This window comes from Vulpes vulpes, chromosome 3, assembly GCF_048418805.1.
Source record: "Vulpes vulpes isolate BD-2025 chromosome 3, VulVul3, whole genome shotgun sequence".
In the NCBI taxonomy this organism is placed as follows: Eukaryota; Metazoa; Chordata; class Mammalia; order Carnivora; family Canidae; genus Vulpes; species Vulpes vulpes.
The window spans coordinates 119,925,981-119,944,078 of NC_132782.1; the positions used below are offsets into that span (position 1 = coordinate 119,925,981).

The 18,098-nt window shown below is 37.5% G+C and overlaps 1 long non-coding RNA gene across 1 annotated transcript in view; it reads left to right on the plus strand.

The window, feature by feature from the left end:
- The first annotated feature begins 2,544 nt into the window (after positions 1-2,544).
- The window catches only part of LOC140598357 (uncharacterized), a 109,179-nt gene continuing 93,625 nt past the window's right edge, over positions 2,545-18,098 (plus strand). The window contains exon 1 of the long non-coding RNA XR_012000737.1: positions 2,545-2,630. This is a non-coding gene — a long non-coding RNA (uncharacterized lncRNA). The remainder of the gene's footprint in view (positions 2,631-18,098) is intronic.

The following is an 18,098-nucleotide window of genomic DNA, read 5'->3' on the forward strand; positions in this document are numbered from 1 at the left end:
CAATTATTTTGCATGGTCTTTATGTGCATAAATCAAGTCTGGCTTCTTATTGAAGATAACTATCAGGCCTCTCAATTAAAGAAGTATTTGCCCAGAATCCTCCTCTGACTCTGGCCTCAATAGAGAACCATTGATTTGGGGATTACAGTGTTTTGGTTTATCTTTTAATGAGACAGAAGAACATATCCAGGAATTACACATACCCATAATCGACAGGTGATTTTTAAAAGCTGTTATATGAATGAATGAATGAATGAATGAATGAATGAATGAATGAACCCCTCCCTATATTTACTTACCTTGATTGTATTATTTCCAAGTAAAGTGTCTATAATGTGTAAAAGCTTTAGACATCTTCCCACAATGATCTGTTGAGTCTTTCTCTCGCATCTGCACAAAAAATATCATGACTATATTTTAGCCACTACTTTTGCAGAAGATAAATATTTTACTCAATAAATCATTTCTCTAAGGAATTAACCAACATATATAAACATTCTTCAGGCAGGATTGAAAACTCTTCTTGGACTTTTGATTCAAGCTTTATTGCTTATTTACTTAGACTGATGGGAATAAGCCTTTTCTTTTATGCTTCAAAGGGAGAAAAAGAGATTTTTAGCTTCCTTGGGAAGAAAAGAGTTTTTCTTCACATTTGTGTAGAAGGAAATTTGTGAGGGACAGGACATTCTCTGAAGGCTGTCAGAGAGATCATAGAGATGTAAGAGCCTGAGAAGGGATAGCTGAGTGTTTGCCAGGGAAGTGGTCTATTTGGGCACAAGTTTGAGAAGCAAAGTTATGAATTGGTTGCAGATAGAAGCTGGCAAGCAGGAAAAGCAGAATTAATTTATATTGACATTTCAGGTTATCCAAATACCACAACAAGACCATTAGTATTCTCTCATGGCCATTGGGGAGGCGATGTCAGGGTGAAATTTTACTTAGGCTAATAATATTGATTTTTTTTTTTTTTTGGTGTTCTTTAAGTATGTGAGAAAGGAAAGATTACTTCTGTCATGGTTATATTCACAGACCACGGGAATTTGGGTACGAAGTTGACTTTTATTCCCTTTGTTTGATTTTTACATTATCACCATTCAAACATGTCTTTCAATTTCACCTGGTTTCAGTAACTTTCCCTTATTTTCATATTTCCCATCAGGGCTATTTTCTAATTTATGATTAAATATAGACAGATTAATTTTTCAGCAAATATTTATTGAGGACTCATTATATGTCTGCCCTATGTTGGGCACTGAGGATACAAAAATAAAATCTGAATCTGCCTTTAAGGAATTTATAATCTTCTCAGGGAGAAAAGGTAACAAGTTCTCAAGGAGAATATTTCAAAGAGCAACAGTCTACTTGCCGCCTGCTGGGTTGGCACCCTCACTTAAGAAGGGAGGCATTGAGCTGCACCCAGAAGGCAGGGAAGACAAAAGATAAGATGCAGAGAGGGGGAAATTAGTCATTTCTGTGTCCTCTGGGTCCAGATTCAGGACTTTAGAGCCCCACAGATTCCAGAGCCACATCTGTGCCACTATGTGATGAAGCCAAAGTATTGTCCTTCTTTTCTGGGGCCAGGGGAGACCATCTCAAAGTCATTGCTTACACATACACTCAACCATTTCTTCTGCTCTCATGAAAGTTCCTACCACTTACCCAGGGTTTACTTGGGAGAGTAGATGGTCTTTACAGGTCAACCCTGGCCTCAGATATATCCTGGAGAATGTAGACCATATCTAATTCAGTTCTTCTCTTCCCTTCCACTTTCTGCTCTCAGGACAGAAGACATTAATTTATGATTTCAATGCCTTACATTTATATCCTGATAGCTCCTGGTCCTAAATTTAGAAAAATCTAAATACCTAGCTTCCTGAAGTAATAAATGCACTTGATTAAATAATAGGAGGATAGGAAAACATGAGACTATGCGAATAATAGTGGTTAATAATTCAGGAAATTGTCCCCCTAGACATATTTTTTGTGGGATGAAGGGGATTGAGGAAGAAGGCTGAGAACTGCCCTGGGCTGCTGATAAAATTTCTCCATTGTTACACTGGGTAGAGCAAGGAAGGAAAGGTATAACCAAAGTATCCTGAAAACATCAAAATGTGGAATGTATGGACAGGGAAAAGAGAAGAGATGTCTCAGAAATGACTTCCCTCAGGAGACACTGCTTTTAGCCTCATTATCCCATTTTACATATGAGAAAAAGTGAGGGTCAGAAACAGACTTCCTTAAAGATGGCAGTTTGTGTTTTCCCATCTAAAGATTATATAAAGTAATATAAAGATTACTTTGTATTGTTGAGACAACAGCGAAACCTGATGTGTTCTCGACAAAAACAAATACATTCCAAGTTTTCACTATATGCTGTCCTAGACAGAGATTTAAGGGGCTGTCTGTGATAAAATATAAGCAGACTAACGTGGGTTAGTCTGTGCCAGACTAATTGTTCTTTCTCCCTTCAAATCCCCATTGGCTGTTCTGGAAAGAGGATCTCATTTAAATGCCACACAACATTTATCCAAACAAAGATCATAACTCTGCCAGGCAGAAATGAAAACTCTATTGTTTCCAGAGGCCCCAAATGAAAGCTTTCCATGCAAAATTTCACTCTCTAATTACAGGTAATTTTATTATAATTTTGTTTAGATCCTTGTGGTGTCAGATAAAGTTTCAATATTTGCTAAAATCAGTTTAAATGCACTGGCATCGCCCATGTCCCTGTGATGCATTTTCTTTTTAAAATCAGTGTTTGCTTTTCAGGGCTTATCTACAATAGTCACAGTCTTTATTTCACAAAGCCATTAAAGTATAAAGGCATTTCAAAGGGAAGACAGCTATAATAGCAGGGACCTAGATTTCATTATTAGCATAATTCACAATTATTTTCCAGTTCCAAATAAGCAAAAAAAAAAAAAAAAGACATTTTACAGTTACTCCAGCATTTCTGTCTCCATAATAGAATGTACTTAGCTCTATGATAACACTCGCTAGTTTGTGCTGTGATGGTTATTTACATCTTTGTTTCTGTCACTGGGCAGAGAGCTTCAAAGGCAAGAATTGAATTGTATTCTCTCTCTTTTTTTTTTTTTGTCTCCCCAAGTGCCTCCTACCGTGCTGACCATATTGTTGGGGCTCAAGAAACATTTCTTAGAGAAAAATGGTGATGCACACGTAAATTAAAGGAAACCATGCATCTGTTTACTTAAAATAAGACTCTGTTTTCCTAAAGGATGTATATAATCAACTAAATCTTAAATTCTGTTGTATAGAAATTGGTACATCTGTGCTGATACCATTTGATTGTTTCAGCAAGAAATAATCTTGTTTCTTGTAAGATATTTATATTTTCTATGAATTGCATGCCCCTAGGAAATGAAAGATACTGAGATTGTGTATATAGGTGAATTTCCTAGTGTTTATTTGATAGTTTTGAAAAATCATTGTTTTTCTTTTTAAATACAAGGCCTTCTTCTGGAAAAGTTTATTATGATAGTGACTTTAAAATCATGCTCTGCTCCAATTTTCATTGACTCAGTGAACCCTTTTGAATTTTTACTCTATTGTAAGTCTGTAATTATGCTAAGTACTTATGATAAACATAAAGGCTTATGAAACTTGCCATGCAACAAATATAAAAGATGAGACGGTGAATATTAAAATAGAAATAGAAATGCAGTTCTATAAGAGCTTGGCAGTCTGGTGAAGATGGTGGTAGAGAAAGACATAGACAGAAAAGACTTTAAGAAAAGCTCATTTCACCTTATCATCAGCTCCCCAGAGAGTTTAATACTCCAACTGGCTTTATAGTTAGTAAATGGTAGCATCAATGTCTGACTCTAGGCAAATTTGGATCCGAAGTCCATTCCCTTTACACTCTGCTTGTCCCATCATTCTCCAACCCCACAGTATAATGACTCTTCCAAAACTAATCCAATTTCATATATAGTTTGTATAGTGTATGATGGCTTCTTTATGTGATACATTTTCTTCATTGTTCCCTATATTTTTCCTCTTTTGGCATTGAGTTAGCAACTCCATGAGCATGGGGCACCGTACATCTGATGAAATGATAGAAACATGGTGACAAATGATAAGCACATAGTATTTCCTAACAAGGAAAAAAGATTTTAATCAAGATTTTTTTTTAAATTTTTATTTATTTATGATAGGCACACAGTGAGAGAGAGAGGCAGAGACATAGGCAGAGGGAGAAGCAGGCTCCATGCACCGGGAGCCCGACGTGGGATTCGATCCCGGGTCTCCAGGATCGCGCCCTGGGCCAAAGGCAGGCGCTAAACCGCTGCGCCACCCAGGGATCCCAAGATTTTGAATATATTACAAAATTCAGACGAACAAGGGTGCTTTATTTATACTATATAACCTTATTGTATTCTAAAACAAGCCATGTGCTACTAAATGGGAATGTGTCATATGAGCCACTATGCAGTTTACAAAATGAAATTATGGAGACGCCTGGGTGACTCAGTGGTTGAGCATCTGCCTTTGACTCAGGGCATGATCCTGGAGTCCGGGGATGGAGTCCCACACTGAGCTCCTTGCAAGGAGCCTGCTTCTCCCTCTTTCTGTGTCTCTCGTGAATAAATAAATAAGATCTTAAAAAAAAGAAATTATAATGTGGTAGGTGACTCTTCTTAAGTTCAGTGAAAAATGTTATGAAGTTAGGATTCTCAAGCATGCACATGCTAACAAGTTATTGTTTAAAGAGCTAGACCAATAACAAGGAGAAGTACTGATTTTTCACCTCTGTAAGCATTGATTGACAAATCTAAAGTCCTATGGAATTTTGTAAACAGTAAGACCATTTATATTACAAAACACATTGTCACCAACCCATTCCATTCTTTCCTCCATCCTGTATAAGGAAAAATTTCCTCTTTTTTTTTTTCAGGCAAAGTTTTATTGTGATTTCAAAAGTGCTGCACAGAAAGCCTTGGATATTTTTATTTGTATTTTATTTGTATGTAATGGAAAATGGATCAAAATTAGGTTCTTACTAGCTTCTAACTTCAATAACCTGCTTTTTGTCATACTATATGTTTGTTCTCCAATTATGTGTTGTTACTGAGTCAGTAAGAACCTTGAGATTAGAGGTGTCACGGTAGCTAAAATCATCTTCTAGCTGGTTCTGACTATAATAAAGCAGTATTTTGAAATGACGAATGCTTGCACAAATGCAAGATTTCATTAAACTGTCATGATTTGAACAAGGTTAAGTATTTATTAAATGATTAGATATATTTTGCAAAGTAGGTCTTATGGTCTATCTTTCAAAATGCTGTTGTCTTTTAAATCTGTATTTTGTGGGGTGCCCGAGTGGCTCAGCTTGTTAAGTGTTTGCCTTCGTCTCAGATTCCTGGGATGCAGCCCTGTATCTGACTCTTCCACTCAGCAGGTAGTCTGTTTCTCCCTCTCCCTCTGTTCTCTCTCTCTCTCTCTCTCTCAAATAAATAAAGTCTTTTTTAAAAAATTTAAAAAATAAATCTGTATTTTGTTAAACACATACACCTTTACTCAAATTCAAATTCCTCTGTTGAAACTCTATCCCCCAGTGTGATGGTATTATTATTTTTTTTAAGATTTCTTTATTTATTTGAAAGAGAAAGAGAGCACATGGGAGGGGAAGGGGAGGGGGACAGGAGAGAGAAAATCTCAAGCAGACTCCCCATTGCATGTAGCTGGACACTGTGGGGCTTGATCCCAGGACCCTGAGAACAGGACCTGAGCTGAAATCCAGAGCTGGAGGCTTAACTGACTGAGCCCCCAGGTGCTCCTACCACCCCCACCAGTGATGGTTTTGAGAAATGGTGCTTTGGGGAGGTGATTAGAGTTAGATGAAATCATGAAGGTATTCTTATCAATTCTAAGAGAGCTTCCTTCCTTTGCTCTGCTGCTCACATGTGAGAATACAAGGAGAATTTGCTAATCTACGACCTTAAAGAGGCCTCTGACCAGCACTCCACCCTGCTGGCGCTCAGATCTTAGACTTCCAGCCTCTAGGACTATGAGAAATAAGTTTCTGTGTTTGTAAGCCATCCAGGTTATGGTATTTTGTTACAGTAGCCAACGTGACTAAGCAAAGGAAAAAAAAAAAAAAAAAGGTCACTGTCAAAAGCAACAAAAGGTTTTACGAAGCTGAATGCGTTTTTGTCAGGCATTCCTGTGGTATCCTGAAAGCTCTGGTCGTCACCAGAAGCCGAATAAATGATACTGTTCTTGTTGCTTGTAGGGCCCCTTTCCTCCAGGCCAACTCCTTACTCGTTGAGGTATAGCTCACGTGTTCTCTACGATGTCAAGTCTTCTTTGCTTTCTCAAAGCAGATTTAGTTTCATCTCTTTCTTGGCTTCATTGTCCTCAGTATCATGGAGTATTTTAATTAATTTGTTTGGCTGAGCAGTGCTATACCGAGCAAGTCAAAGTCTGGAAGTCAGAAAAACATGAGGGCAAAGCCTAGCTGTACTCACTAATATGTTATTTGGCCTTCTGCTTCATCTCTCTGAGTCAAAGTTCCTTACTGGGCAAAAGGACATATATACCTACTCCGCCGGGTTGTTGCAGTGAAGCTAAAATAATCTAATATATACCTGGCCCAGCAATGGCTGGCATGTGGCAAACACTAAATAAATGTCATTTTCCCTTTAGGTTTCTGTCTCTGTCACAGCTATAAATGAATTCCTGCCGGACAGGAAGTGCTATTTATTCACCTATATAACACCAACATCCAGTGCTGTCCCTCACATATGCCCAATGAGTCTTAATTTCATATAAGAATAAAAGGTACGCTCAGCAGATAACTTGGTGATGTTTCAGAAGGATATTGAGTTTCTTGCGTCAGTGGTACTTTTCTTAAAGGAATTTGAGCTAATTTTCCATTTTATTATTTGGGTAAATGAGGCAGTAAGGGACTCACTTAACAATAGAAGCTAATATCTTATTTCTGCTTGTTTTCTGCCCACCAGGCATCTCTCTATTGAATGGGCCCTTTAAAGAAACAATATCGATGGTGAAGCCCATAAGCAGGGCCACCCTTCCCCTTCCCCTGTAGTAATCACTTTCCTAATACCATTTACTTTCAATTAAAAGGACTGATGAGCATTTTTATCTTGACAACACAAACTAAATCAGGCCTCAAAGTCATTGTCAGCATTTTTTTTTTTTTTTTTACAGAAATGTTCTACTACTGATGAGAGACTGGGGTCAGAGTGTCCTACTGGACAGAAAGTAACAGTATTTGTCTCCTAAGGGAAAGGGAGGCAACCTCAAAAGAGAAGCCTTTTCCTTGATAGTCACTTGTTTTTTATCCATAGAATTTTACAACCAGAAGGAAAATTAAGATAACGTATCTCAGATCCTTCATTTTACAGATAAGGAAAGGAAGGCCTAAAGATGCTCAGACTTGCCAAGAGTCGTTATGTGGTTGGTTGATAAAGGGAACCCTGAAACAGAGGTGCCTGGAGTCTCAGTCTATTATAGTGTGTGTGTGTGTTACATATATGTATGTGTATATAATTTTATCTTTCAATATAGTTATTTCCTTCTCTCAAAACCTTCCTTTCTAATTATATATTCACTGGGCTCATGTTATTATTGTATCTGTGTTTGCTGCGTGCACACACTGGCAGGACTGAGGCTCAAGAATGCACTATTTTTGGAAAGCTTGTATGGGATAAGCAATTGGTCTTGGAAAACCCATAATTATGAGAAAATAGATAATTCACATGTCGATAATTGGTTGACTAGAACAAGAAAGAAAGAAAATGCGTTTGTGACCACTTGATATTCTTGTTGTTCATACTTGTAGAAACCCATCTGTAGGAAGAGTTACTGTTTTAAAAATAATGTTTCTTTTAAAATTCAGAAGAGAAACACCTAATTTTGCGGCGGCTTGGTGGCTAAATTGGTTAGGCATCTGCCTTGGGTTGGGGTCATGGGTCCTTGGGTCCTGGGATCCAGCCCAGAGCTGGGCTCTGGCCCCGCAGAGAGCCTGCCTCTTCCTGTCCCTCTGCCCCTCCCCCTACTCATGTGCACATGCTCTCTCTCTTTTTCTCTCTCTCATGAATAAATTAAATCTTTAAAAAAAAAACCCACTTGTTATTAATTAACAAACAACAGAACTCTCTTTTTGGAGGAGTTGCAAATCCTATAAAGAACTTTTTTTTTAACCCCAAACTACAGCACTGCTTTTGGGGACATATTATGGCCTCCCTGTCTTGTGTTTCAGGTTGTCTGATGCTCTACTGAGCTAATCAATAACCAAACACCAGCAGCATTGGTATCTCCAGGAACTTGCTAGAAAGGCAGAGGCTGAGGCCCAGTTCAGACCTACTAATCCAGAAACTGCATTTTAAACAAGATTCCAGGACATACATAGGCATCTTAACATCCAGGAAGCACTGCTCTGAGCCCCATACATTCTTCTTACTTCAACCTTTCTTAATCTCCCGCTCAGCCTCATCAAAGGGACTACTATGAGGAGATACAAAATGTTAGTTGCAGAAGAATCCCTTCAGAAAAACACACTAAATGGCATTTTGATTCCTTCCTTGAGCTCTACTCTTTCTGTCCTTATAGTTAGCTGGTCTAGAGTAGGCCTCTAACTGTGAGTTATAGACACATACATACATGTGCTACATTGAACTTTTCCTCTTAGTCCCCATCCGGCTTTTCATGTGATGCATGAAAAAGGTTAAAAGTGGTTGCCATATGCTCTGCTTTCTCTTTAGACCTTAAAACTAATAGTTATTGCTTTTTTTTTTTTGCCTCTATTGATGTGACAGTTGCTTACATCACTATTAAATTCATCTAAAAGTCTTCACCTCCACGTCTGAAACAAAGTCTGCAGCCTTTCTCCCCTTTCTCCCAACAGAAGTGTCTTTTAGAGTATTTTAAATTTTAGAAAATGCCCATCTTTCATTACAGTCATGGGATGTGTTCTCTACTGTAAAAATCTATGAGATTTTATAATCTATAAATATATAAAATCTATGAGAATTAACACATTGAAAGTGGTGATGGGTATCATAAGAGTCATGAGATCCCCAAAGGATCACCAAAGGGACACCTGGGTGACCCGGGTGGCTTGATGGTTGAGTGCCTGCCTTTGGCTCAGGGTGTGATCCTGGAGTCCCAGAATTGAGTCCCACATAGGCTCCCTGCATGGAGCCTGCTTCTCCCTCTGCCTGTGTCTCTAGGTCTCTCTCTCTCTGTGTCTCATAAACAAACAAACAAACAAACAAACAAATCTTAAGAAAGAAAGAAGGACCTTTAAAGAACTTATTTATAAGATAAAAGGGGGGTGCCTGGGTGGCTTAGTGTGTTGAGTATCTGACTCTTGATTTTGGCTCAGGTCATGACATCAGGGTTGTGAGTCAGAGCTGAACTTAAAGTTGTGGGGAGGGAGTTTATTTCCCCTCTCCCTCTGCTCCCCTCCCCTGCTCATGCTCTCTCTCTTTCCCTCTCTCTCAAATAAAATAAATAAATAAATAAATAAATAAATAAATAAATCTTAAAAAGGATCGCCATCCTAGGACTTCTGGAATATGACTCATGTCATCTATTATCCTTCCTGGATATTTTTTATAGGTGAGGGCTTGGTCAACTCCCTCTTATTTGACCCACCACTTCTTGTCTATGTGATGCATGACAAATTACCTAAATGTTTATTTCAAAAGTTTTCCTTAACTGGACAACACAATCATAACATGCTTCCTTTCAAATTTTATGTTCAAAAGTTTTAGTGACTGTTATGATTAAAGACATTCAAGGTAAAAGCAAATTATATATCATAATTAAAAACTACAATTTAATTTAATAAATACTCCTTGCCCTAACTCAGATCTATTTACCTTAATTTTTAAATTCCCTGCTTGTGACATTGGTATTACATATTTTGACACTTCAGAGAATTTTATTCACTGTGAGATTCTTTCCTGCTTTTTGTAGAAATGTAGGCTGAGAAGGTGCTGATGACTTAATTAAGTGCATTGCTTTTCAAATAAAGTTAAAAACCAGCTTGCTTTTAATTCAATCAATTCCAAGTCATTCCTCCATGTTAGATTTTTTTTTTTTTTTTTTTTTGGAAAAGAGTTGTATCCAATAAACATTTATAATTCCTTCTATCTTAAAAGTTAATACAGTTAGCAGCTTTCTTTAAGGGGTTATTCACATACACAAATAATGAAATACTCATCTTTTATTTTCACTAGTGACTGCGTAGCTCTAGGGCAACAGAAAGGGAGTGCTGCACTTCTAGTTAATACAGAATCATCTTAGAGCTCACCCCCCATACTGAAGCCTTAGCATCTTAGTAGAAGCAGAAACATACTTACAAAAATAGCTATGAGCTCTTTTGCTAGATCCGAAGTGTTTTATGTAAAACAGAAATGCTTTTTCTTTACTTATTTAAAACCCAAACATCACATATAAAAGGCCTAACACAAAGTGTAGACTTCACAAGTATTTTATTCAATAATTGATGAATAATCAAGTCCTTGTGGTACACCCCAAAGAAGTAACTTCAGAGGAGAAAACCCGAATTAGCTCCAAAGAGAATATATTTCCATTAGCGTGCCTTCAAATTTGAGTCTGCAACATAGTGGCCTGAAATAATTGATTAATTCCCATGATTTGATGATAGTGCTTTTGTGGCCGCTGATATATGTCTTTTTAAAAGGCAGCAAGTAAATCCATTGGTTAGCATCTATTTTTATCTAAATCAGCTTCCTAGGTATCATGTAACAGCAGAAAATATTCAAGAATTGATTAATGTGAAATTTGGAGGTTATTCCCTTGTTGAAATCTTTAAATAGAGGTGATCCCAAAATATCCAGATACTGGATTTCCATCAGGATAATGCAAATACTCCAAGTTGGCTTTGAAAATTATAAACTTAATATATTGACTGCCTGTAGAAAAATAAATTGAAAAAAAAAAGAAAAAGAAATTGCTACTTGCTTCTTTGTATTAGACACATTTGTGATTGACAATGTAAAATCTTTTCAAGTCTCTATTTTATTAGCAAGAAGTACACACAAGTGCAGGCACATGTGTAGCATATAAAAATATAAATATAATGTATATATTTGTATATATATATGTATACACACACACACACACAAATCATGCTATCATTTTTCCAGTCATACAATATGTGCTATTGTGCTATTGTATGACTCACAACAGACATAAAACAGCCTTTTAGCCTTGGCTTTATGTTGAAATTATCTGGGAAGTTTAAAAAATATTGATGACTAAAGTCCAAGTCAAGAAATACTGATTTGATTAGTCTAGGATGTGTCTTGACATCTGGATTTTTAAAACCTCCCTGATGATTCTAATATGCAGGCAGAATTACCAACTGTTGCTCCAACAATACATCTTTAAACTAAGCCCTACATTAATACCAGGAACTGCACTAAATAGTTTTAGTGGTAGCACCCCGTAGAAAGACATTTGGATTCATACGAATCCCAAATTAAAAACACATATAGGTCCATGTTTTATGCCTAGGAAGATCCTAAAAAACAAGTAGATGTAATTGTGGTACCTTTGGCACTTACCATTTAATTGAAATGCCAAATATGAATATTAGTGTTGAAAAAAATATGTGAGGCCACTTATATTCAGAATCAAATAACCCTGTTCATTCTCCTATCGCTGCTGGATGTCTGCCAAATAGCTAATGATAATAAGTGTGTGTTGTGGGAAGAACAGGATTCCTCGATGGAGACGGTCTCCCTAGGCTAGCTTCTCAGAGAAAGGGTTAGCCTCCTGCAAAGCATTGAAATCTACTCCAAGGAAACTGGTCAAATGCTTAAGGCAACAGGCCCAGACAGAATGCTGAGGTGGCAGATGAGGACTAGAAGCCCCTGGCTGCTCAGGTACCAGAGTTGTCAGGCTCAAGTCTCTGACCCCAGCCCAGATCACAGCAGGCACAGGAATGATTCATCCCCAACTGGAGCACTCGGTGCTGGCAGAGGTCTAACAGGTCATACAAGCAAAACCACGAGACTTGGAGTTTAGCTCCTGACCACGCCATCTGAGGGGTTGACACGTCCCCAAACATGCAGATGCAAAACTGCGGGTCTGAGGGGTTGAGGTCTCTCTTTTGGAGTCTGAATCTTAGCTAGATTTTGATGCATGAGCCTATATTAAGAATGCAACAGTAAATAAGTGCTGTGCTTGCCTATTGCAGCTCATGGTTTAATAGATGTGTGCGTGTGTGTGTGTGTGTGTGTGTATGTATGTTCATGAAAAAAAATTTCTAAGTTAGCCTGGGTTTGGATGTTTGTTTTAGGTAGGTAGTATGATAGAAAGAGCATTTGTCTGGTAGTCCAAAAACCCAGGATTAGAATATAAATCTCACAGACCATTAATATAAATTCTCAGGTCCTCAATTTCATCCTCTGTTAATTAAAAGTTAGGAAGATCATGAATAAAGTCTGTCCTTACTTTAAGAGTTGATAATCCTACCCAGAGTCTATCTCAGATGTGATGGCATCAGCCTAGGCTGGGTGGCCCAGAGTTCATTGGGCTGATGGAAATGGCTGGAGGAACAGCTCTTTCATTGACCACGATTACCCTGAACTTTCCTTGTGAATCCTGAAGCTCACTAAGGAGTCAGGAGGGCACTCAGAACAAGAAAGCAGATGGAAATATAAGGACAGGTTTTGTCAGTGGACCTGAGTGCAAGGCTTTTCTCTTGTTGAAGAAGTGATAGACCAGATTCAAAGTGGATCTCCTACCTGAGAACCTGGCCTCCGAGAGTGACAGGGAATACAGCAAAATGACACCGGGTGAGAACCCTTTCATTTTCTATTCACCTCCTAGAAATCACAAAATAGACAACGGGGAAACTTGTACTTTATTCCTAAATAATAGCTGTGAGTACTTTATAATCATTACACTCTCTCCCCTCAAAATAATAATAAAAACATTATTTTTTTTTTCTTATTAAGACAAAGACCTGGGATCCCTGGGTGACGCAGCAGTTTAGCGCCTGCCTTTGGCCGAGGGCGCGATCCTGGAGACCCAGGATCGAATCCCACGTCGGGCTCCCAGTGCATGGAGTCTGCTTCTCCCTCTGCCTATGTCTCTGCCTCTCTCTCTCTCTCTCTCTCTCTGTGTGTGTGACTATCATAAAAAAAAAAAAAAAAAAGACAAAGACCTTTGCTAAATCTGTAATTTTCTTTTGTAGAACAAATTTTGCTTTCTCCCTAGGGTAATGTTCAATGTAAATACTTAAAAGTTAAAATTGGAAGATAAGGTTTTAGTTTTCTTTAACATTATGGCCTTTAAAAGCAGTGAAACTAGATTTGAACCTTTGGTCCTGTATTAATTAACTGGGATAATTTTAAGCCGATTACTTTATCTCATAAAAGTTTAATTTTTCTTTTGTAAAATCTGGATAATATTTTCCTCACATGTGTATTTGGGATATCAAATAAGAAACTTAATGCAAAACATTTAGCACAGGGTGATTACTGAAATTGAAGTTATGTAATTTAATGTTTTATTAACCATTATATGTATGCCATGTTCTATATACTCAGTGGAAGGAAAGAGATGTAAATTAGTAACAAAAGGTACTTTCAGTCTAGGTTGTGTATCTCTCATTTTTCTGCGATTTGGAGATGCAATCTTGTATGATTGATGGATCTTGTTGGTAGACGAGGAAAAAGCTGGATGGAGATGAGAGAAGCCTTTGCTGTGTCAGGGTTATCTTTAATCCTTCTGAAGCAGGTGTAATGTCCTTTGATTGAAATCTACGAACTGGAGCCTCGTTTACCAGGAGGAAAATTTAATTATGAAATAAAACACAAATTTGGTGAGAAAGATCTGTCAACTCTAGTGAAAGGCCATGCTTTTAATTACTGGTTGTTTTTCTCCTCATTTAACTATGGGCATTTGAAAAACAACCAAAAATTTCTAAAAGGAACCTTTCAAGATACAGTAGATTTCAAGAATGCAAATTACAACCACTTAGCACCTCCTAAGGGGGTAGGAGCATTGGCAGAGGAATGTGTCAGGTCAAACATCAGTTGTTCTCAGTTGTGACACATGCTTGGGTGCCGGCCTCAAGTGCTAGAGGAAGAGGGGAGGAAGGGGCCAGACAAGATTGTCGGGGAAGGGAGGACTGATAATCTACATTTCTTCACAGAAGGCTCAGAAAGTCCGTGAAAGGCTTGGCTCAGGCTTACCCTCCATTTGCAGGCAGATTCTCAAAGCCGGTCAGATGATAGGAGTGATGTGATTGCAACTGGACACAATGTGAAAATGCCAAATCTCTTAACTGCCTAGCACACCCCACCCTCCCACCTCTTACCATGCAGGAATTAACTAGCTCTCCAAACACAGGCAGGATTTAATGAGAGCTCAGACACGATGGGAGAGGTACAAAAACTACCTCAGCCACTGAAACATTCCCTATGATGAGTGCTCAAAGAATAACTGGTAGATCCACAAGTTGGACAAACGTGGTATACAAAGCTAGGCCCAACAGGTACTGCTCTGCAAGAGCTCCCATCTCTGGTAGAGCTGGAGCTGGTGAGAGACAATCTGAGGCCACAGAAGATTGAGGGCTACCTAGAGGAGGGACTGCTCTCCTAACTTGCAGAAACTGGGGGCTAATTGAAGTGAGGCAATTCTGACCTACCTTTTTTGTTATTGTTGTTAAGATTTTATTTATTTGTTCATGAAAGACACAGAGAGAGGGAGGCAGAGACACAGGCAGAGGGAGAAACAGGCTCCCCACAGGAAGCCCGATGTGGGACTCGATCCCAGGACCCTGGGATCATGACCCGAGCCCAAGGCAGATTCCCAACTACTGAGACACCCAGGGTCCCAATTCTGGCTTACCTTATGGCTACTTATGCCTGAGCTTTACCTTCTTATTCCTTTTGTTATTTTAATTCTCAAGTTTTGCCCACTAGGTGCTAATGTCAATTCAATAAATATTTATCAAGTGCCTATTATGTGCTAGACACAGAAGTTACATTATTTATTTGTTCTTGCTTGAACAGTAGCAGTATCGTTTTTTAGAGCTGGGAGGGAAATAGAATGCCTCTTCTCCCAATTTACCATCACATTATATTTATGCACTTTTATATACTAAAAATAACAAAGATCAAGAAAGTCCCAAAAAGAACAACATACTATTCTTTTATCCTATTGATTCCATTATTCCTTAAAAAAACTGTTCTAGACTTAATTGTAACCTAAGTATTTACAATATACATTTGTAAGAACACAAAAGTTATGAAAACACTAACCTTAAACCTTAGTAAACCAGGGATTCCTAATATGAATTTAGACCCAGAATCTTTAAAGGGCTTGTACAGGATCTATTGATTACAATTAATTTTCTTTTCATAACTTCTCTGACTGAAGTGGTTTAGTAAATCAATTAAACCTTGAAGTTCATTTGGCATTTCATTTGGCTCCATTTGGGGAATTCTATTTATTACATAGATTTTCCTGCTGGACTTCTCCCTGAAGACTTTTCTTGGTTATCTTTTAAATTTTAAATCCCTTCCAGCTCTAAAATTATTGTTGTTTTGTTGTTTTTGTTTTTCACTAGGAAGCTTGGAACTATCAACAGTGTTCAGTTTCTACCCCTGAAATCAAACCTAGTCAGAAAAGATCTAGCAGTACCTGCTGGTTACACTGATACAGGACAACCGTAAATTAGTATTTGACTAGGGAATGGTCTATATGTCATGGGGGTATTAGTCCTCAGTAACAGAAGTAAATGTACCTTGAAGCTAATTTGAATTTTCCCTCACCCCTGCCATTACTCCAGAGACAATTGGAAATGGCTCTTAGCAAAATAAAACTGCTTTGGAGCCTAAAAATAACTAGAGAACAGAGTGGCTGCTGAAGACTAATGATTTATATACACAGTAAAATTACCTACCTGGAGCTATTAAGATAGAAAAGGAAAATGGAACATGACTGTTATCATTACTTTATTATTATACATTTATATTTTTCAACTTGAGCATAAGAGTGCATAAAACCAAATCAGCTGAACGAAATGCCCACTCATTCTACCACTAAGGGTGAAAGAAATTAGCTTTTTTCCCCAGCTACATACTTACCTATCTTACTGAAGCTCTGAACATGTAACATTTCTGTCTCATTCTTTCTAAAAGGGCAGGAGATGTATTGGAAATCATGCCACTAACATTTTCAGTGCCTTCTATAAGATCGCCTTTTGAAATTGTGCAGACAGATTATATAACTGGTTGCTTGGATTTGTTTAAAAGTTTTAATTTTTTTTTAAAACACCTCTTTATATGTTAGTGAGAATTGGATGTGAATTCGTAGTTGACATTTTTAGCAAGTGCCTACAGATCCCAAGAATGTGGGGTCAGATTAAAAATGCTTGGAATTAAATATTCCAAGGTATGTAGGACTGGAATCAAGATTTATTTTCTTAGCTCTCTCTTGTAGTAAGGCTGCAGATTACAGATTTCCCTTTTGCTAGCACACAAAAGTGAGGAGGTCAGCTCTAACCATGTATCTTCAAGCACCACAGAGAGAAAGGTGGATAAACCCACTGAGTTTATCATAAATATCAGTCAATTAACATAGAGTCTGAAAGATGCATAACTGCTCCGATGGAAAAAAATTGGGACCATGGTTAAGTGTAAGTAACAAGAGGTTAGCAAACAGGATAACTCAAAGTCCTGACTCAGCCCCAGACTTTCTCTTAATGACTGTACCATAGATCGTCCAAATGTAAACTAGAAAAGACAAATAATGTCTCTCATCAATTTTATATAATTATGTGGTGGAGAAAAGTCTATGGATGAAAAGTCTCCAAATCCCTGTTACTGAGGGACTTTTACCTTTTTTTTCCCGAATCTTACACTTTCATAAGAGAAAAAACTAGTTTATTACATTACTGTTTTCAGATTAGTGTCAGAGGGAAATCCAAAAGTGGTGCTATTTAGATGGCAACTTTTATTTTCTCATTTTTGAAGTCAATCTCAGCTATTTTATAGTTTGAAGGAAAATTGCTTTAAAAAGTTAGTATGTCATAAGGATAAACATTTTCTTTTATCTTTTTTTTCCTGGTTGGAATAAATGGAATAGATGCTTTATTCTGAGAAGAAAATATATTTCTTTAGACTTACAGTTTAAATTTGCCAAGCAAACCCCCAATCTTATCAGAAAGCCACTAGGGGATGTTAAAATAATATAGCATTTCTAAATTCAGATGACTTTTGCAAGACAATAGAGGCTTTGAAACTTATCTTTAAGAAATTGTTTATAGATGCAAATATTAACCTTTTATGTGTTCCTATAGTAAAGATATACATGTAAATACATACACACAAATACACACACGTATGCTTACATATACATAAGTTATTTCAATTTCCAAGTTTTTAAAATTTTGAAGCTGGATTTAATTTACCCTTTGTTTATCTGCTATGTAACTTTACTTCACCAGGTACCATTTTGACATTTACAACTCCAATATGCAAAATACTTATACACAGATAAAACTGTTTTCCAGCAAGATAGAATTTCAAGCTAAATTTCATATGGATACTGAACTGACCTCAAACAATAAGGCCTTTGGAATCAGACTCCACATTCTACTTGTGTTCACTAGGGCTGTCACTCTGCCATTTTTTCTGTTTCGTGGTCAAATGCCCATGAAAAGAGTCCCTCTCAGATTTTCACTTGGATTACTCTTTCTCACTCTTCACACAAAAGTATTTACCTCAGATTGCCCTTTCCTGACTTCATCTAGCATTGGCCCACTTCTCTCCATTCACTTTGTCACGTGATCCTGTTTTGTTTTGTTCTTGGACATTATGAATATCTATAAAAAGAGCTTACTTATTTCTATAGGTACCAAAAACATTTGCTGAATGGATGTTTGTGGACTAGTCTGTGGATTTTTAGGTCACTTTAGAAGTAAGGATAATGACTAAAATAGGATGCTCCACCCATCTACCCATCCTTCTTTTCCTGTTTTGTCTGTCTCCTTCATAGGACTTAAATTTTTGTGACAATAACAAATTTAGTTTGTTTTACACATATAAGTCATGTATCTT